The sequence below is a fragment of the Gavia stellata genome, chromosome 3 (assembly GCF_030936135.1).
Source record: "Gavia stellata isolate bGavSte3 chromosome 3, bGavSte3.hap2, whole genome shotgun sequence".
In the NCBI taxonomy this organism is placed as follows: Eukaryota; Metazoa; Chordata; class Aves; order Gaviiformes; family Gaviidae; genus Gavia; species Gavia stellata.
The window spans coordinates 76,071,399-76,093,262 of record NC_082596.1 but is presented as its reverse complement, the minus strand read 5'-3'; positions in this window follow the sequence as shown (position 1 = coordinate 76,093,262).

Sequence of the window (21,864 nt, the reverse complement as noted above, 5' to 3'; positions counted from 1 at the left end):
CCCCAGCACCGAGGTCAGGCTGACAGGCCTGTAGATCCCCGGATCCTCCTTCCAGCCCTTCTTGTAGATGGGCGCCCCACTGGCAAGCCTCCAGTCATCTGGGACCTCCCCTGTTAACCAGGACTGCTGATAAATGATGGAGAGCGGCTTGGTAAGCTCCTCCGCCAGCTCCCTCAGCACCCTTGGGTGGATGCCATCAGGCCCCATGGACTTGTGAGTGTCCAGGTGGCACAGCAGGTTGTTAACTGCTTCCTCTTGGATCACAGGGAGTTTATTTTGCTCTCCATCCTTGTCTTCCAGCTCAGGGAGCTGAATACCCTGAGGATACCCAGCCTGGCTATTAAAGACTGAGGCAAAGAAGGCATTAAGAACCTCAGCCTTTTCCTCATCCTTCGTGACAACGTTCCCTCCCGCATCCAGTAAAGGATGGAGATTCACCTTGGCTCTCTTTTTGTTGTTAATATATTTATAGAAGCATTTTTTTTTTAGCCCTTACGACCGTGGCCGGATTGAGCTCTAGCGGGACTTTTGCCTTTCTAATTCCCTCTCTGCATGACCTAACGAGATCCTTGTATTCTTCTTCAGTTGCCTGCACCTTCTTCCAAAGGTGATAAACTCTCCTTTTTTTTCCTGAGTCCCAGCAAAAGCTCCCTTTTCAGCCAGGCCTGTCGTCTTCCCTCCCGACTCTTCTTATGGCACATGGGGACTGCCTGCTCCTGCACCTTTAAGATTTCCTTCTTGAAGAAGGTCCAGCCTTCCTGGACCCCTTTGCCCTTCAGGACCCTCTCCCAAGGGACCCTCTCAACCAGTGTCCTGAACAGGCTGAAGTCTGCCCTCCGGAAGTCCAAGGTAGTGGTTTTGCTGACCCCCCTCCTTACTTCACCAAGAACTGAGAATTCTATCATTTCATGGTCACTAAGCCCAAGACGGCCTCCGACCTTCACTTCTCCCACCAGTCCTCCTTCTCTGTTTGTAAACAGCAGGTCAAGCAGGGCACCTCCCCTGGTAGGCTCCCTTACCAGCTGTGTCACGAAGTTATCTTCCACACACTCCAGGAACCTCCGGGACTGTTTCCCCTCTGCTGCATTATATTTCCAGCAGACACCCAGTAAGTTGAAGTCCCCCACAAGAACAAGGGCTTGCGACTGCGAGACTTCTGCCAGTCGCTTGTAGAACACTTTGTCTGCCTTTTCATCCTGGTTGGGTGGTCTATAACAGACACCCAGCAGGATATCTGCCTTGTTTGCCTTCCCCCTCACCCTTGCCCATAAGCACTTGACCTTGTCATCACAATCATTGAGCTCTATACAATCAAAACACTCCCTAACATACAGAGCCACCCCACCGCCTCTCCTTCCTTGTCTATCACTTGTGAAGAGCTTATAGCCATCCATTGCAGCACTCCAGGCATGCGAGTTGTCCCACCATGTTTCTGTGATGGCGACTACATCATAGCTGTCCTGCTGCACAATGGCTTCCAGCTCCTCCTGTTTGCTGCCCATGCTGCGTGCACTGGAGTAGATGGATGCACTTGAGCAGGGCTATCGATTTTGCCCCCAACATTGGCATGCCACCCCTAGGCTCATCTCTAGGCAGCCTGGTTTCATCCCCTCCCCCCTTTGAATCTAGTTTAAAGCCCTCTCGATGAGGCTTGCCAACTCATAAGTGGAAATATTCACTTTTGGAAATATGAACCACTGAAACAAGTGAGATTTCTAGTTGTTCGGGGTTTTTTTTTTCATTGTTAAAGTAGCAATTGGCACCTATTGACTGACTAATAATAAATAAAAAAAAAAATCACAGGTTTTTTTTTTTACTTTTGTAAAGAATTTAGAAATTCCTTTTAGGAATCAATTAATAATCTTAGCCTATACCCTGATAACTTCTCTTCTAAATAAGTATTTTACCTACTTTTGCTGTGAATAACTGTTAAGTGTTCCAGCATTGGGAAAAGGAAAGAACCAAGGCATAGTTATGCCAGAATTCTATCATGAATCTTAGGTCACTTGGTAGTCTTCTGTAAGTATCAGCCCCTGGAGTCCCTGCCGAGAAGAAGCCTAGTTTTATTATTAAAAACATAAAAATAAAAGAATAATAACATTTTTAGCAGAGAAAAGCTGGAAAATGTGATGTCTACAGGCTCAAAGAACAGACGGGAAATCAAAAACATACAAGGATATGTAAGTATAGATATTGATCAATCTAGACTTTTACACCGCATCAAAGAGTTTTGGGGGCCTGACTTGCAGTGTTTTGAGCTGAAAATTCATGGCAACTACCATAGGAATTACATGTGATAATCCTTTTCTTTTTATTTTCTCCAGGAATTTTGTGTCTATTTGTTTTGAACTAATTAGGCCTTTAACAAATCAGCATTACAAAATGGGAACTTACTGATAAGTTTGAAGGCCAAAAAGAAGTATCTTTATTTAAGAAATAAAAGCAACCAACTTCTATGTTTCTGACAAAATTATTGTTGAACCGGTATATTCCGTGGACAGGTTGAGATACTCTCTCATTTTGCTGTCTTGTCCACAACATTGGATGACCGCAGTCTCTGAGATACCACAGACTTCCTTCTGTACTGTGATCCCCCTCCATACCACCTGATTTTCCTCTGGTATCTGGTTGTTTGCTGCTTTAACAATGAAAGAATGACGCCTTCTCTGCCACAAATGTTTCTTCATCCAGGAGGTAATCTGCATGCCTTCCAAGGTCCAAAAAGTACCCAAGCATCTTTAGAGTTCTGAATCTCAGCTGTGATAAATGTCATATAGCACCAAAGTATGAACTGTAGACCTCTGGGCATCCAAAAGGCTGCAGTAGCTTGTCAACAGGGTTTTCAGTAAGAAGGTTTTCAGTAAAAACTTGCTAATAAAAGTGCATAGGTATTGTGAAGGTCGGTTTTTCCAAAACATTTAAGAATCTTAACAAGTTTAAACTGCATTTCCTTAGGGATCTCTATGCTGAAGAATACCATTTGGGGGAGCTGTTTCACTGCAGCTCTGTGAGACCTGCAGCTGCTCTTGGTCCGATCTATAAGCGTGGCAACAGAGGGAAGAGGGCACGTCAGAAGCCTGTCTGTGACAAAAGGCAACAATTAAGCTTGACAAACTAGTAGAAGAGAACAGATTAACTCTAGAAAAGAATAAACACAGGGAAAAAATTAGCACAATCAGGAGAATGTGCAACTTAGCTGGGCACTCAAAATTTCTGGGAGGCTTGTGTGTCTTCTGGAGCTGACTGAGCAGGGAAGATGCCACCACCAAAGAGATCTAGCTTTTCTAGAGAGTATAGATCAAAGGAAAGGTATAATACTAATCTAGGAAAATGGAATAAGAACTAAAAAATACTTTCCAGTCTCTCCAGTTTCCCCAGCTGTATGAGCTTAGGTAAGTAAATCAAGTGTAGTTTCAAGGCAGGATTTCAGTGTATGTTTATAGACTGAAATATTTCAGTAACAGAAACCTCTTGCATCATCCCTTGTTACCACAGTGTGGTGTGGGAAGCTCCATTTCAGAGTAGTTGTGTCTTTTGCTCTTGCTTCTCTGTCTGAAATTCCACAGTCAGAAAAAAGTCTTTCTTGATCATGCTCCTAAATTTGCTCTCACTTCAGCACTCTCTGGTATTTATATTCTCCACCATCAAATATTTATGGATAGTTGTTATATTCCTTCTTAACTTTCCTTTTACTGGGCCAAAAATTTTCATTTAGTCTTTTCCTGCAAGATATAACTTCGTTTCATCTGATGATCCACGTAAACCTCTCTTTTTTTTTTTCTTGAATTTCATGCTGTTATTATTATTATTATTATTATTATTATTATTACTCTGATCATTGAGGTAGCCTGTTTTTGCTGTGTGATATGCCAGTCTCTTCTAAAACAGGTAGTGCTGTCCAAACTTTTTATTAAAAAAGGGTGTTGAAATTCATATCAGTCCCATTATTTAAAATGTAACCTTACTGAAAATCTCATGCAGTCACACTATTTTCTCTGAAGCTTAGTGGTTGTTATCAGTTCTTTAGTAGTTTCTCATCCATCGCTATTACTTTCTATCTTTTCCAACTCTATTAGTTTTCCATGTGACAGTGCCAATTACACAATAAAGTCCAATTAGATTGGATTTCTTGTATTTCTCTTATTTAGGAAATTTAGTTGCCAGTTATCTTTGCTAAGACCTTTAATGTCTAACCCCATTTTCTTTAACTTCCATATCCATAGTTGCTCTTGACATAGAATTTTGTTGCAATGCCTTGCACATTATTAAGCTTATATCAACAGTTCTGAAGATTTGGATCAAGTAATTCACTTCTGAATTATGGTTTGTTTGGGTTTTTTTTAAATTGTTTTTAATATGTGCTACAGTTACTATTCACTAGATGTCCCTAGCTCAACAACTGCTTCATTGTGAAAATCTTTCTATATTAATTTGGTTTTGGAGCCACATTAAGTTTATCTTTAATCTCTACCCAGAACCTTCTTCACAGTAATCTTACTTTTTAAAATTATTTTTTTCTTCTGTATACCTGAAGAATCTTAAGTTATTTGGTTTTATATCCTTTCCCAGGTCTGACTCACTTGCCTCTTACCTTTCTATTTCTTGATTCCTGTCCTGGTTTTGGCTGGGATAGCGTTAATTTTCTTCCTAGTAGCTGCTATAGTACTGTGTTTTGGATTTAGGATGAGAATAATCTTGATAACACACTGATATTTTAGTTGCTGCTGAGCAACGCTTGCACTAAGTTCACGACTTTTCAGCTTCTCACACTGCCCTGCCAGGTGCACAAGAAGCTGGGAGGGGACACAACCAGGACAGCTGACCCAAACTGGCCAAAGGGATAATCCATACCATATGACACGATGCCGAACAAAAGAAAAATGGAGGGAGTTGGCCATGAGGGGCATGGATGCTGCTCCGGAACTGACTGGGCATTGGTCAGCAGGTGGTGAGCAATTGCATTGTGCATCACTTGTTCTGTATATTCTTTTACCATTATTATAATTATTATTGTTTTCCTTTTCTGTCCTATTAAATTGTTTTTATCTCAACCCATGAGTTTTACCTTTTCTCCAATTCTCTCCCCCATCCCTCTGGGGGGAAGTGAGCGAACGGCTGTGTGGTGCTTAGTTGCTGGCTAGGGTTAAACCATGACAGTTCCTAGAGCATAATTTTCCTTGCTAATCAGGTTGGTTGTTTTTTTTTTCTGCCTACATATAAATCCTTCCTGAGAGAACTATTGATTCAGTTAGGCCCTTTTTCAGAAGACTTTTTATCCTCTTTTTTCTATCATTTTCCCTGTATATATAGCTGACAGTTTTAGTATCTTGGTCTTGAAGGAATTCCAGGTCTCTACCATATTCTGGGGTCCTCAGGTTTACCTCTTTCACTACCTTTTTGATATTCAGCCTTTTGATATGGAGAAATTAGGATTCAGAATACAGTTGAGACTTCTAAGTATACTATAATGAATAAGTGGTGACAGACAAATCAAAATAAAAGCTATTTGACTTTACTCTTCAGATGTTCTTTTCCTGTAATAACTACATAAAAAAATTTTGAAATTAAATTTAATATGAAAGGGAAAGATAATTCATCCACAGATGATTATTTTTCATATTTTTTGCTTACAAAATTGTAAGCTGATAATATTCACTTCAAATTCTTTTGTTGCACTTGTTTCACGTAACAAGAAAAAAACCCTCGATTGTCTGGTATTGTCCTCGGGGGGCGAAGGTTGTGTACTTTTGAATTATTAAATATTTCATTACAAATTTGATAGTTTTCACCACAGTTAAATAGCCTGAACTGTCATATGTGTCTACTGAGGCAGCTGCCAGCAAGAGATAATTCTCAGGCAGTGGTAGAGAGGAATTATTAAGATAAACAACATGTCCTTTAAATGATTAAAAAGTGCGCATGACTAGCTCCAAATGGAGACCTGGCCTATTTCTTTGGTCACAGGGATGGTTAAAGGTGGAGTAAAACCACCTTTTCTTAATGAGGATGTAAAGGTTCAAAGAATAAAGAAACTTCAGCTGTTCTATGGAGACAAGCATAAATTCTCTTTCCTTTGTGGATTGTCTTGATGGAAGGATACAGAAATGGCACGTATCTTGGAATATTCCCACTGGTTCTCATTCCTCACCAGTGTGAACAGGCAACTTGTTGTTCTGTTTTACTGGGGTAACTCACCTTTTTATTGTTTTAGATGTTGAAAGAATAATGGTCTCTTTGAAATTATTAAGTAGCTAAACCTATAACAGAGCAAGCATGTTTCTGTCTAATAGTGAAATCAGAGTTAAGTTCATGAGCTTGTGCTGGCAGAAATGTCTTCTGTAGACGTTACTCATTGGCCCATTGGATATATTTGTCCTTTTTTCTCTATGGTTGCAATTATAAAGTTTATAAATCAACAGATTTTTACTTTTTTTCTTCATGATTTCAGAGAAAAAATTGTTACTGAGCAAACTTTTAATTTGCAAAAAAGCTGATGGTCAAATCTGAAATGCAGTCTGATGTGTCTTCCTGTCTAAATCTGCAAAGCAGCTGTAGAAGTAACTTGACTTGGGTAAAGCCTGCTGAGTATTTACATGATTACGTAAAGCACTTTAAATCAAAATTCACAAGCAATCAGAAGACTTAAAAAAATGCAGTTAAGTAGTACAGCATAACATCCTTCTCCAATTTCCCCTCATTAACTACTTCATTTTTATGCATTCTGAACAGTTTCTGATCTTAAGTCAAAATGTGTCCATGATCACATCCAAAGTGAACTCTCTCACAGTCTACATAATACTTTGCTAGATTAATTGCTCAGTTTGTATGACTCAGGAACATCTTCCAATCAAAGCAATTTTAGAAATAAGATTATTTTGTTTTTACCATGATTAATTCAAATAAGTTTCAGTGAAATGCATATCCTTTGCTTTTCACTGTAAATTTTGAAGAGTATTGGATCCATAGTCTTATTTCAGTCTTTAAAACAATTTGCATAAACATTAATAAATTTGCATAAATTATTTTCCCATGACAATCTGTCAAGTAATTTGAAAAGAGTTGTAAATGATGACAATCAGTTTCATAATTGCAATTTATGTTAATAACCTCTCTATGACTCTAACTCTTTTCTGCATTATGGGCAAATTCAAATCTTGTATTCACACTGTAGTAATGTTTCTATTGCCTTATTTTAATCAAAAGTAGACACTTTAAGATAATAAAATAGATACAAAATTATTATTTTGAAAATTTAAAGTTCATAATTTCAAACCTTGTGAAATTACAAATGCCTACAAATAACTTGAGCTATGCTAGATTCTTGCTAAGCTTATAGAAGACAAACCATGTAATATTCTTTATTTTTCATTTCCTGTTTGTAGATTTGTTGATACTTTTGTTGATGATTTTGTGTGGATTTTCTTGGGAGTGTTTAAGCTTGTATATTTTATTCTATACATTTTGAAGTTATGAGTACAAATCTATTTTAATAGGAGAATGGTGAATAATGAAAATATCCTTGAATCTTAATTTTAAACCAGATTTTGTTTCCCTTAAACCATACCAAACATAATAGAAAATGAATCTGTGATTAGAGTGCTCATATGTCATGGTGCTATCCCAGAAGTTGAGGGTTATAGTGCATCAGGACAGGACACCTTTCTGTTCAGTTCAGTGAACGTTACAGTGGGATTCATGAGACTACAGTAAAAGGGATTGTTCTGTTAATAGTTTAAACAAAGGGAATAAATCCAAAATAGGAATATGTGGTATCAGGTTTTATAAATGATTCTGAATCTAGAATATGTGTATGAAAGGTCATTAAGTGATTAGTTGAGCCTGATTAACAGATCTGGGTTTTCTATTCTTACTGAAATCACTGGGATTTTTTTTATTTGACATTAGAAGAAATAAATTAGGTTCTTGATGCTTAAATCCCATTTACTAGTGATTTGATGTGTTACAAAAAATTCTTTGATCTATACCATATCACAATTATAAAATGCCCCATAGGGAAACTCATAATTCATCAGAACAGAACAGAGAAACCATGGAGAATTCCAAAGTTCATAGATACAAAGGTAAAACAGTTTTGCCAGACCTCCCCCTTCCCATATGATGCCTCTGTGTACCTTAGAGCTTTCCATATAAACTTGGAAATCAGGAAACAAAGCTGGTAGCAGAACTGTGAAGAAGTATGGTAGAAATTACCTGTGGTTAACCTGATTATTTTAATGAGTATTTCCTGTTTAAGTCGAACTTGGATAGTAACCAGACCAAACAGTCACCCTTGGAGAAGAGAAGAACCATTGTTATTGATTCCTTTTTTCTGAGGAAAGGAAGTTTAAACTGTATCATAGGTAAGTAGGAATGTTTCTGGTGAAAGCTAATTTGAAAATGAGCTGTATAGACACGTCTTGAACAATCTGGGAATAACCCAGCTCCTCTTTTCTAAATAGACAGTCTCATCCATTGAAACTCAGAAAACCCTGCAAAAGAGGTTTGGGCATCTGCCACTGTTTCTTTGACATTGAAGTAATCTTTGTTAAAGTTAAAGCTTAGCTCACTGAATGTGTTACATCTTTACTAAGTGTGCCTGCAGTCAAAAACTTTGATGACAATGACAAAAGTTCAAAGTCCAGGTATATTGTAGGTTTATAAAATAAGCATATTCTCAACTGAAACAACAATATTTGAATATATAACTTGTAGAATACTGAGCCCTTAGTCCTAAAGTATAAAGTGATGTAACTTGTCCTCATTTCTCGGTCTTCAGACATCTGTGTTTGCTTTGCTTCAGTCAGAGTTGCAATGTTCTTTGAACACAGATGTCATCACAATTTTTTCCATAATTTATCACAGGCACACATGCACTATAGAAATGTTAGGTAAATATAATGGGAAGATTTTGTAATGTCCTGCTTGAAATCAACAGCCCACATGTCAATTTAAGGAAAATGTCTAAATCAGTATTTCTAAATTTCAGTATGAGTTTTTTCCTTATAGTAGCTATTGGCTTGGACTTGGGGTTTTTTGGGGGAAAAAATGCCCTTATGACAGGATGTAATATCAGTTCATAAAAACTTATTCTTAAATCTCCTTTGAAAGCATTTATAACTCCAGCTTCCTCTCACTCTCATTTGATTTTTCAAAATTGGTGACATTAATTTATTATTCCTTTGATAGTGTTATTTAAGAATAAAATGGTGAATTTTCAAGCATTACATTTAAGGAATGTGACTGAAGTACTTTTCTTCTATAAAATACTCATGTCTTCTATTCCATAGAACACTTTCCTATATCCTTTTTGAGTAATAATTGTATGCTTCACTGCTCTTCCTTCCATCCTTACTTTTTCTCTCTACCTCAGGTAAATGAATTAGAGGATTTCGGGATACTTGGAAAGCAGCACTCTGTCAAAAAAAAAAAAAAAATCCTTCTTCATTAAGATAAAGCTGGAAGTCTGCCACAGCACTGCCAGAGATAGAGATTTCAATTTTCTGGTAGGCTGAAGCATAGAAGAGAGAAAAATAAAATGCATTCTAAAATTCACCTTTTCTTTTCACCTGAATTAATTATAATATACTGTATCTGTTGTGCTGGGAATGCTACTCTACAGAAGTCACAGTGGGACTGCTAAACCTTGTCCAGCTTTGAAGATATTGGCAGTTGGTTTTCTGTGTGTTTTCCTATTAATCAATTTGAATCCTCTGTGAGACTGAAAGGATGCTGGATGTTGCCTTCTTATTTACCTTATTTGCTATTAAGAACCTGTGATGCATTCAGGTTACTTACCATTTGGTATAGCAAGATTAATGTATTGCTAGGTAACTGAAGAATTGCCTCCTTGTCACTTCCATTGATTGTCCAACTTCAGTATATAGTTATGGGAAAGAGTCTGAATCATTAGTCAACCCAAACTGCTATAGTCGAAATGGACACATTTGGAATTTGTAAGCTGAAGTTAAATAGAGATTCTAGACCATAGCTGATGCATCTGTCAAAAGTACATTTATTTGATGAAAGCCATAGAGTTCAAAAATATAATGATCTGATTAAATTGTAACAGTATTCAGCTAAGAGTTTACATTATGAATTTACTTCAGGGAGTGACTGACTCTCGGAGTAGACCAGTGTGCAGCAGAATTTGCTATGTGTGTAAGTCTAAGTTCTGCTTTCCCTCCATGTACATCTAGGACACTTCCACCTGTCCAACAGGTGTGGATTTACAAAGAGAAAACTGAGATTGGCAAGAAATTATTTTCAAGTCACTCCTCATTTACTGTCTTGTTTTCCTGAATCTTTGTCTAGCAAACATCTATTACTAACTTTACATATATAAACAGCCATACTGTTAATGATGGGAATACTTGAAATTCATAAAGCTAAGCAGTTACAGTCTCCCACTGTGTAATACTGCCTAATGCATAAGCAGAACAGTAGATGGAATGGAAAATTGAGATAATAAATGTTGTTATATATGTATTTTAATTATTATCTGAAACAATTAAAAGTTTTGCATTTTTTATTGTTGTAACTGAAAAATATATATTCAGAATAAATAACAGGTGTCTCTAATACAAAATTTATATTAGTATATAAGTATATAAGTCAGCATGGATCATAGGAAGCCACTTCCAGACAAGTTACAGACAAAATAGTTTCTGAGGCGAGGTTATGTATACACAGATACTCTCTTATTGACCTATATTACCCGTGTTGGTAGGAAGTTGGGGACTGGGGTGGGTGTATCTATTGGGATAACATTTTCAGAAATTAATGTATTTTCTTGTTAATCATTAAATTTGTTTCATAGATTTTGCATCTTAAGATTCACCCATACTTGCTTTATATGGAGGTACAAGTTGTATAACTGCACACACAAAATGGGATGTGTGATGCACACAGTGCTTTCTTTTAGACAGTTTGGTGTCAGTGTGGATAGCATTTATCTCCTAACCTTTGGAGACGGGAATAGCAAAGCTGCCTATCAGCCTGTTTTCAGTACAGTATGTTTTGTCTTTATCTACACTGAGTTACTGAAATTGTGTTAATGCAAGACTTGAATAAATTTTACTTTCTCTATGGATTACAGTTATGTTATCTCATATTTATGCATTCAGTCTTCTAGGAATGCACAGGGGAAGTCATACATATGTAGAATATGTATATTTCCTGACTGAATCAGGGATTAAAGGTTTGGTCATACCAAGTCAAGAAAATCTTTCCATTAAATTAAATGTATGTTGTGTAAGGCTGCTGGTTTTGTGGGTATCTGCATGCATTTGTAGGGAAAAGAGATGGGATGACTAACTGTGAAATCATTGAACCTTTAGAACAAGGAAACACTTACATTATTGTAGATAGGGAATTTACTTGGCTTCCCTATTCCAATAAATCACTGCTCTATAATGCTTAGTGCAATGGATGAGATCACATAGGCAATACTGCATTTAAAGCTGTGAGTTTGCCTAGCACAAACTTATAGATTACAGAGTTTGATTTATGACAGAGTATTAAGAGCTAGAAACAGTGGAGCACTATCTACAAATATCAAAGGAGGATCTTCATTTTGTGTTGAGAAGAATTATTCGAGGTGCAAAAAGGATACAAAAGGGACAAAATAAAATTAAGAAAAAGAAAACAAAGAGAGGGAAAGACATTAGAACATCTACTACATAAAGTATTGGTAGTCTCCCTTCTCAAGACTTTTAAAACTAGACAGGGTACAAAGTTCTAGAAAAGTGTCAAATCAAAAATGTCAAGAAAATGGACTTATTTGGTTGGGGTTTTTTCCCCTTAAAATTGTATCTGTAATTTTTTTAAATTGTTTTTTAACGTGACGGAACAGTTCTGCATTAGATTCATAGGGCAGATGTACTCTGCTTTTCTGTCACTTAATACTTTCTCTCTTACTTTATAACATTAATGCTTACTCAATTTTTAAAAAATGCCAAGGATTTAAACGAAAAGAACAAGTAAAATATGTTGTTAAAATTTAAAGGACTGTTTTGAGTAACCAGGGTTAGAAGGTGTGCTGGTTTTGGCTGGGATGGGGTTAACTTTCTTCATAGCAGCTAGTATGGGGCTGTGTTTTGGATTGTATGGGGCTGTGTTTTGGATTTGGGCTGGACACAATGTTGATAAAGCAGGAATGTTTTAGTTACTGCTGAGCAGGGCTCACACAGCACCAAGGCCTTTTCTGCTCCTCACACCACCCCACCAGCGAGGAGGCTGGGGGTGCACGGGAAGTTGGGAGGGGATACAGCCGGGACAGCTGACCCCAACTGACCACAGGGATATTCCATACCATATGACGTCATGCTCAGTATATAAAGCCGGGGGAGGAAGAAGGAAGGTGGGGACATTCGGAGTAATGGCGTTTGTCTTCCCGAGCAACCGCTACGCGTGATAGAGCCCTGCTTCCCTGCAGACAGCTGAACACCTGCCTGCCGACGGGAAGTGGTGAATTAATTCCTTCTTTCGCTTTGCTTCTCCGCGCGGTGTTTTTTGCTCTACCTATTAAACTGTTTTTATCTCAGCCCACGAGTTTTCTCACTTTTACTCTTCTGGTTCTCTCCCCCACCCCACCTGGGGGGAGTGAGTGAGCGGCTGTGTGGTGCTTAGTTGCCAGCTGGGCTTCAACCACGACAGAAGGGCCTGGAAATTTTTAAGCTAAAATCCAGACTGCCTCTCACAGGCTAATTCTAGCCTTGTCTTTTGGGCTGAATGTTCATTACTGATTGGAGCACTAGATATGCTCCTGAACTGTTTCTTCTAGTATAGTTTCATCTGCATGGAATCCAGTTGGTACCATCCAAGGTCTCTGTGCCAAGTAAACCAAGGCACAATAAATGGAGACTCACATAAAAAGCGCAGTCATGATCTGAACTAAAATCCTACCTAAATGCTTACTCTGTCAGGAGCCCAAGCAGATGCCCTTAAGCCTTTACCAGCTTTGTTCGCAATCTGAGATTTGTAAAGTGCTATACATAGCTCTGATTTGTGGACAATCATCAATGGAAAGTGCCATTCAAGCTTGTTTTGTCAGTTCCCATATAGTCTAAATAATCATGTAAACTTTTGTTTCGCATTTCTTACTTTATGAGACTGGGCTCCATACTTAGGACAGAAGGAAAGAGCTTTTGAGGAAAATCGAAGCATCAGAGCAACACAGGAGAAGGTAAAGAGAGAAACAAAGAGGATATGTTAGATTATGGATTGTACAATTAAAATCTAAATTCTAATTCTGAATTTTGTCATAGTCTTAGAAACACTGGGATTGTTCAACATATGTTTGTCCTACCTATGGCCAATTGCAGCAGCAACACCTTACAGTTTAGATGCCCTGATAATTTCTGCTTTATCCCTTGTGGCTCGTCCCATGTTCAAGTAAGGGTTTTAGCAGGGTGATCATGTTTTAACTACATGCAGTATAAAACAGCCAAAATAGTTTGACATTAGAAATAATTAGTTAGAGATCATAGAAAAAATAAAGCTTAAGCTCTGTTTCTTTTATAAATATGTCAAAATGAGTGAACTTTGATCAAGAAAACTCTTACACCACTTTTTACTAGACTTTCTGGTTAGGAAATATAATGTATAGAGAGATTGGTTTTACAAGAAATACACTTTGCTAGTTTTTAATGTACGAGTTTCAGAGTTGAACTAGTAGTTTTGCTATTCTGACTAGAATGCGTTTCCAAATTTGGTTGATTCCATAATGACTGGGAAATTATTTTCTTAGTGAGTAATGGTTTCTCTGTTGGCCTCTAGAAATTCAATAAGGAGACAAGATTCCATCTTCTCAATACTCCAACTTTTATCTAAACATTTTTAAAGTATTCTTGAATTGTAAAAGGTCTTAAAACCAGTAAATGATCATCGGTCCATGATAACTAAATTAATAACATATAAATATATATATATATATATGAAAGTGAAAGTAGAAATTTAAAACCATGAGACTAAGTCAATCTAAAGACAGAGCTCTGGGACATTATCATATAGTATGGAAGGAGATTCTTACGATGGTTGAAATAGAACAATTTCACTCAGGCTGATGTACTTCATCTCAGTTCCTGTATTTTAGCACAGACAGTGAGTACAAAACAAATTAATTGAAGCTGGAGAACCAGAGAGTATTTTGAAATCTGCAGAAAGCTTTGCATGTTTCTTGTTCAGTTTAAGCATGTTGTCTGAGAAAAAGGGGAACAAAAAAGGACTGAAATGTCACTCCTTCTCACAGCTTCTCCCCAGCTGCTGCTATAGGATATGATGCTCCTTCCTAAACTAGAATAATACTGAATGGATGGCTGTTACAGAGTGACTGAAACCACGTGGGTGAGACAACATGCAATCCACCTTCATTAAATAGTACCCAAGGGGAGTGAGCTGGAGAGTTAGTTTAGGTTGTATGGTTTTGACGTCTCTCCAATGACTGGGGCAAAACCATAACTTGGAAGGGACAGTGTGTAAATCCTCTCATTTGCCCCACCTGGTGGCAGCAAATATATGCAAAACTCATACTGCGCCTTGACTCTCAACATCTGAGTTCTACTCTGTGATACTCTGCAAATATAGAGACAGGCAGGGAAAAGCACAGGAAAGAGAAAAAGGCTTTGATTTCTCCTATAGTCTGGGAAGAATTGCTGCATCCACTTTTTCTTGAACTTTTTCTGCTATCATTCAGTGTATTTTAAAAGATCAGATGGTCTGCAGAAACATCATAGGCAAGAAATCAGACAATATAGCAAGTCTATGTTGTGCAAAGTGTTTGACTGTGATGTTCACACATATGTGTGCTGAGGATGACAGTCCTTCTCCAAAGGCTTTCTTCCTCTGCAGAGACTTGAGGTAGACTTTGCAGTTCTTCTCCCATGCTGTGTTGTTTTTTTTACACAATTTATGTGCTGTTTTATTCTGGGTCCAAAGTATCTAAGAACAACAGAAGTCATAGAGTCATGGAATGGTTTGGGTTGGAAGGGACCTTCAAAGATCATCTAGTCCTACCCCCCTGCCATGGGGAGGATGAAATGAAATGAGACCCTGATGAAAAATGTAAAAATTATTGTTTCCTTTTAGTCAGAGAAAACTGTGGGCAAACAAGATTTTGAGGGAAGTTTAGTTATGCATGTTATACATGTTGGGACAGAATATGCATATATATGACAGAAATATTATGTATTATATAAATATTATAATATATCTAGATATCTATGTGTAGATATGAAGGACAGAAAGTAGAATTTTTCCCTTTTTCTGATCAAGCTTGTTTTCTCTACTTCCACGTGAAGTAACAAATACCCTGATACTTTTGAAGAGCAATGCAGAGAAAATGTTTTGCTCTAAGAAACAGCCAAGCATTGGCTGTATTTTGAACTGATACCTAGCAGAACATGATGCACAGTACGTACAGTAGGTCCAGGGCTCCCTCTGTACAAGCTTCAGGAGATGCAGAGCACATTTGAGCTGCTACTAACCCCACTTGAGGTACTACTTTGAAGATACAGCACCAGTTCCACCCAGTATATGTTAAAGCTTCTGTATCAAATGCTGCTGTCCCTCCCCTGTTAACAGGAGAACTGTTTAAATCAGAAAGTAAAGAGCTATATCCTATCGTTCCTTCAGCCTGCCATAGATCATGGATTGCCTGGCATTTGAGGGATACCAGAAGAAAACAGATTTTTTTTTTTTAAACTTACGGAAGCTCCTTGTTAAAATATTGGCAGTGTGTCATTGCTCAAAGGAAGATTATATGGCAGAGCAGGGTATCTAGGTTCATGTATAGATGCATTCTCAAAGCTGTCACAGAAATTTTGACAGGAAGAAAGGTTTCTTTATTGTTCATTTTTGAAGTACAATAGCATATTTATCTCTTTGGATACATGCTTCTGTTTATATTTTGAACTAAATGCACCAGTGATCTACATTTCCTCATTAAGATCCAACACTTAAGAATTACTGAGAAAGTATTAACAATAAGCCTCCATATGGAAGTATAAATAATTCACACATTGTGTGTTTTGTTTCATCTCTTAGGGAATATAAACTTGGCAACAGTCAAGGTGAGTGTCATCATTAATTATAGTTAAAATGCTGAAGTAGAGATAGTTTTCCTGACAAAGCAATGCACATAGCCAAACTTTAAAAGAAGTTTATAAAGGCACTGAATGGAAATTAAAATTATAACACTTATGTAGTTAGTTATGTAGCTACTGAACACTCAATCAGACATAAAAACACAGTTGCTGCAAACACTAGAGATAATTTTTATATGGCGTGATACTTTTGCAGGATTCAAAAAGGCATCTGTGCAAGCATCATGCATTTTAAAATCATGAGTGCTATCACTTCCAGAATATGTGCTGGAAATATTTGTTCACTATTATGATTCTGTCCTCACTCTCCATGCTCAGCCACCCAGATTTTTCTAGAAGTTGCTAAGTGTTTAAAAGGAACTCAGAACATTTCAAACATTTGCAAACTGTGTACAAAGACATTCTGCAGTTGCTTCACAACTGTAGGTTGTGAAGTCTTAATTCAAGACTCAAAAAATTGCCCAAGTTTTTTTCTTCTATTTGTTTGCTTTTCTTGTTTTTTTTTCTTTGTTTTTTGTTTTTGTTTGTCTTGTTTTTTTTTCAAATCTGTGTACAACTTTGCTGAGTTTGCATAGCAGTTGCCAGGCACTTCCTTGTCATGTAATAGATGGTCCCTGGACTGTAATATAATTTCAGGATAATTGTTCCAGGCAGTCTATATCTGACCATTCTTCCCTTTCTGCAAGTGGGTTATGTAACTGTGCTGCGGTTGCTCAAGTGTTTTGCGCAACTAAAAGAGAAGGGATTTTTTTTTGGTCTGTTCCGTACCACTGAATTGTCTTTGTCACCAAGCAGATGCTGCATTATTATGGGAACTACGCTACCAAAGCACACAAAGACATTAAGCACATCTGTGTGCATCTTCAGTCTGGATGCTCTAAGTATATATGAAGCCTTTAGCAATCCCAAGAGCTGATTAGGACATTCATTACACTCCTCCCCCACCCCATCTTAACTGGTGAAACACATTGTTTGATTGTTTAATGCAGAGCTAAAGCCTTGGACCTAAGTAAAACCTAATCCTGAAAGTGCCATAGGGATATAAGACAGACACTCAGGTAGGCAGATAAAATTATAATAAGATTGATGCTGGGCTTGTACATCTAGAAACTCACAGCCTTCAGAGTCCAAGCAGATGGTTTTCTTTTTCTGTTTTTTGTTAGCTCCAGTAAACCCGAACAATTGGAATATATTTTTATCTTTTCTTCTACAGTCTCAGAGTACTTAAAGGATATAAAGCCCTTCTGAGAGTTTTGATTTTCTTTATTTAACCCAATATCATCTGAACATTGTCATAAGTTTTAGGACTAGACAGGACTGTAGTTTAGTAATACTTGCTCGGTAATATCCAAGTGTAGTCTGAGGGCTTGAGTGGCCAGGGACACTAAATCTCATGCTCTTAAATAGGCACTGCATTCTGAAGAAAATAAATTTGATTGTGATGAATTACTATGAACTAATTGCACGTCAGATTTAATTTCTTGTAATTTTGAAGTCTCATCAGCACAGCTAGAGGATAGGAAGTGTGACCTCCACAGCTGCTCTTCTCATTTCTCTTGCAACCACAAGACTTCACTGATGTGAATCAGGATGATATTGTGTATTGAGTGAATCTTCCTTGTCTCAGCTGCTTCTGGGTCTTAGTAACTAGAGGTTAATATTACAGGACCTGACTTGATCCAGCTGAGCTCAGAGCAGCCACTGATAAAAGAGAGCCTCTCCTGCTCTTAAGCTACTATTGGAGCTAGAGAAAAGGAAATATATCTGAAAGTCCACAATTAGCAACAGTTCTTTTTTTTGCTTTTCTCATCTGTGTTAGAATTAAAATGGTAAGAACCCCTTGGTGCAGTACAGTAGCTGCCGGTCACCGGAAATCCCTGACAGACTTTCTGGGCAGAGGGTGGAAAAGGAGATGAGAGATCAGGTTTCCAACTCTGTGTTCTTGGGACACCCTTTCATGGAAGAGCATTTCCAACTGGTGGACTTGAATGGGGCTTTTCTAGCATTTTATGAAAAGTAAAGCGGGAAATCAAAAACAGGACAAAAACTGCTGCAAAACCTGTACCTTTTCTTTATACTTGACTTTTTTAAAATGTTGGGTCAGCTTCTCTAATCTGCAAGGAGTACCTGTGTGGTGACAAAGGTTTACATGGCACTATGTCCTTACAGTGATTAGAGGCAGCAGGCAGATACAGTAACTACCTCAGTGAGGGATTCAGCGGTTGGTTTGCAGAGGGTATCTTTGCTCTGGAGACTGGTGAAGGGGGTTGGTCATGAAGAATATGACTGGGAGAAGGGCTACCATTTTTTTCCTCTCTAGACTCTACAAACAAATGACCTTATAGACACTCTTTTACTGGAGCAATGTAGATGCAGGTTTATTTTCCCTGTAATATCAGCCCTCAAGCAGAAGTTGAATGAGGGGAGCAGTGAGGCTGGGGAGTTTGAACACTTCTGGCTTAGATGCAATACGATGTGATGGAATTTTACCCAGGCATTGCCAAATATTCAGTTAAATGATGTTACAATAATGTCTGTAAAGATGGTGGCAGTATGGCTCCACAGATCTATTCGTTTTAAAAACAGTTCCATTTAAAACAAATCTGTTTTCTTCAATCCACTTTGTTCTTTTAGTTATTCCTTTGCTTTTACTAGTAACTAATATTGCATCCTTAATGGTTCAGTTTGTTCCTAAAATATTATAGGCCCCCATGTAATGACAGGTGACTTTTATAAGAAGCCCAAAGTTAGTTTCTGTTTTATCGAGGGACACTTCAAAACTTGTGATGGTTTTCTGGATTCAGTTATAAGAGAACTAGAAAGCTTATAAGGTTTGTATTTTCTAATTAACCAAGTTGTGTTCATTTCCATCCACCAAGATAATAGTATACTTTATTATTTTACGATTCCTAAATCTGCCTCCTAAGCTTTATAATCATATATTAGCTTTATAATTCTTTGGTAGCATTGAGATTTGAAAAGTTTCAAGATGATTTTAAAGTGAATTTTCTAGTGCTAGAGTCTATCGTGAGCTTGCCTTTAGTGCTAGCAATCCCTGGCCAGTTACCAGCCACAGCAATGTATTTTGGAAAAATAAGCTGTGGAAAAACAACTGTACAGAACCACGGAAAGAGATAGGACAGTAGTTTGTCCGTTCCCTGAAGTTTATGTTAAGAAGGCAGAAATAATGCCTATTATTGCTCTGTAATGAGTGAAAAGATCTACAAGCACTGTTATCACTGGAATGTTTTTCATAAAGCACCAAACTGATTATTCAGGATAACTTTTAGTAATTACTGAATAATGTCTGTTGCTCTCGTCAGAGCTGAAAGCTCTGGACATTGTCTGTTCAGAGCTTGCTGGTACACTCATAGTTATAAACTATGTTCTTTTTCAATAAACTAGTTCTCTTTCATTCTTTGTTCCACTTTGCTCAAAATGCTGTTCAATGCCTTTAGAGGAAGAACGTAAAGTGATACTCTGTTGAACTTGAGCTTCAAAGCTGACACAGTTATTATATGGAAGCTGGTACAGGGAGATGAGAGCAGATGATTTTGATAGTCAAAGGAACACTGAAATCCTCTGCCGTGTTTTTGTTTGCTTTGTTTGGGTTTTTTTATTTTGTTTTTTTCTTAAGGTTTGATTTTTTCCAAACTGTGTTTTTTGTTTCTTTGCTGTAATCCAAGCAGAGGATGATGAAAAAAAATGCAGCTGATCTATTTACTCATACCTTCTATAGAATAAAAGTTTGCAAAAACCAGTAAGAAATCATGATGCACTCCTGTAGCATTTTAACCATTCACACAACATCTTTGAACACATCCTTTTTGCTTTTCCTCATATCTTTGTTCAACAGAAATGACCTCTTGAAGTATTTCCATTACTAAAATCAAGCAGTGACATTGAGATTATGCACTGTATTTCAAGATTTCATACTCGCTTTGATGTACCGAAGAGCTCAGAACTATGTAAAGTAGCCAGGTACAAGAGGGACTGACAAAAGTAGCCTCTAGCATGGCTATTCATTATTAAAATTCAGAGCTGGTTGATACTGTTTTTCTATAAGATAGCTTTGAATCAGAGTAAAAGCATCTTCCTGAAAAATCCTTTTTGAACAGAAAGTTCAGTGTCTTTTTCTCCATTTTTCCGCTCATTATCTCCTTTATCAGGACTCTTGAAATATCAAAGGATCATTATATAGAAAAAATTAAAAAACTATGGTTTCAGATAATCCTGAAAGCACATCTTCAGATCGTTGCTTAAACGGAAGTTCCTTTGTGCTATGATCAAAAGTCTTATGCACTCATCATATGAAACACCCTTATCAGAGAGCTTGTGTCATCATATATTTTTCAGTCACATCTATATAATATTTTTGGTGGAAAATATGTTAGATATTTTTAAAGCTAGAAACACTTTAAGGTATTTTACAGTATCTTTTCTGTGTGATTTATGGATTTCTCACTTAATGATGGTTTTGTTAGATAAGACAGAATTTTAAACAGCCATCTTTTTATCTACAACATAAAAAGCTCCAGATCAAAAAACTTTAACATTGAGCGGACTACAAAAGTCATGCAACAATCATTTATTGCATGACTTTGATATATTGTATTAGTAAGTTTCCTTGTTTTCCATTTTTAATTTCAACAGTTAATATATTTTTATATTATCATCTATAAATAAAGGCAGTACAGTATGAGCAAACTATTTTGTGGAAAAACAGTATTATGAAATTGTCCGTTGCTTCTGATACCCTAAATTTATTGTTTCATGGAAACCAGTCTTCTGTATCATACTGATCTAAAAGTTTTTATTCACTTCTATCCTTATGTAATGGTTTAAACATGCTTGCTAACCAAGGATAGAACCACTGTGGCATGAAAGCAATTAACAACAGGAACTCAGAGGATATGCATTTTGTTCTAGCATGAATGAAGTATAGGGATTTCTCCTCATAGTTAAATTATGTGCACAATTAAGTTCTTTAGACTGGCTCTTTGTTTTTTTCCATTCGTAACTGAGAACACAAGTATCATACAGGATGGCAGAAGTCTTTCTCCAGGTATTATTAAGTACCAGCTTAGTTACCAAATTGAAGTCCAGAAAATATTCTTGAAAGGAAAGAAACTTAGGCTGGGATTTCCCTTTGACTTTAGAAAGCTACCTGCTAGAAAAACTGCATGCTAAGCATCTTCTTCATGTGTTTCTTCTCAGAAATCTCAAGTCCAACTTCTATGTGTTTTCCCCTTTCTGAGGGCACTCATATCCTCCATGCTCCCTCAAACCTCACAGGAGCCCTCTGCACCTGAAAAAGGGCTTTTTACCCCTAGAGTATTCCCCATTCTCTCAAGAATGGGAACTTCAGGCATTGGAACAGGCTGCCCAGGGAAGCAGTTGAGTCACCATCCCTGGAGGTATTTAAAAGTTGTAGATGTGGCACTTAGGGACATGGTTTAGTGGCGGACTTGGCAGTGTTAAGTTTACTGTTGGATTTGATGATCTTAAGGGTCTTTTCCAACCTAAATGATTCTATGATTCTAATTTAGTGTTGCCAGTGTTAACTGTTGTCTACGCTACAACACAGGCTTAGCTCATAGGTTGCAAAGTATGTTTGGCTATAAAGTGAAGGAAGGTACTCAGACCTTGTTTGAAACAGATGTATGTGCTCCAAGCACCATAGCTCAGAATAATAAGGGAGATAAAAGATAATAATTTGTTACTCTGTTCAGAAACATTATAACTTTATGTACAGATTTTTCAG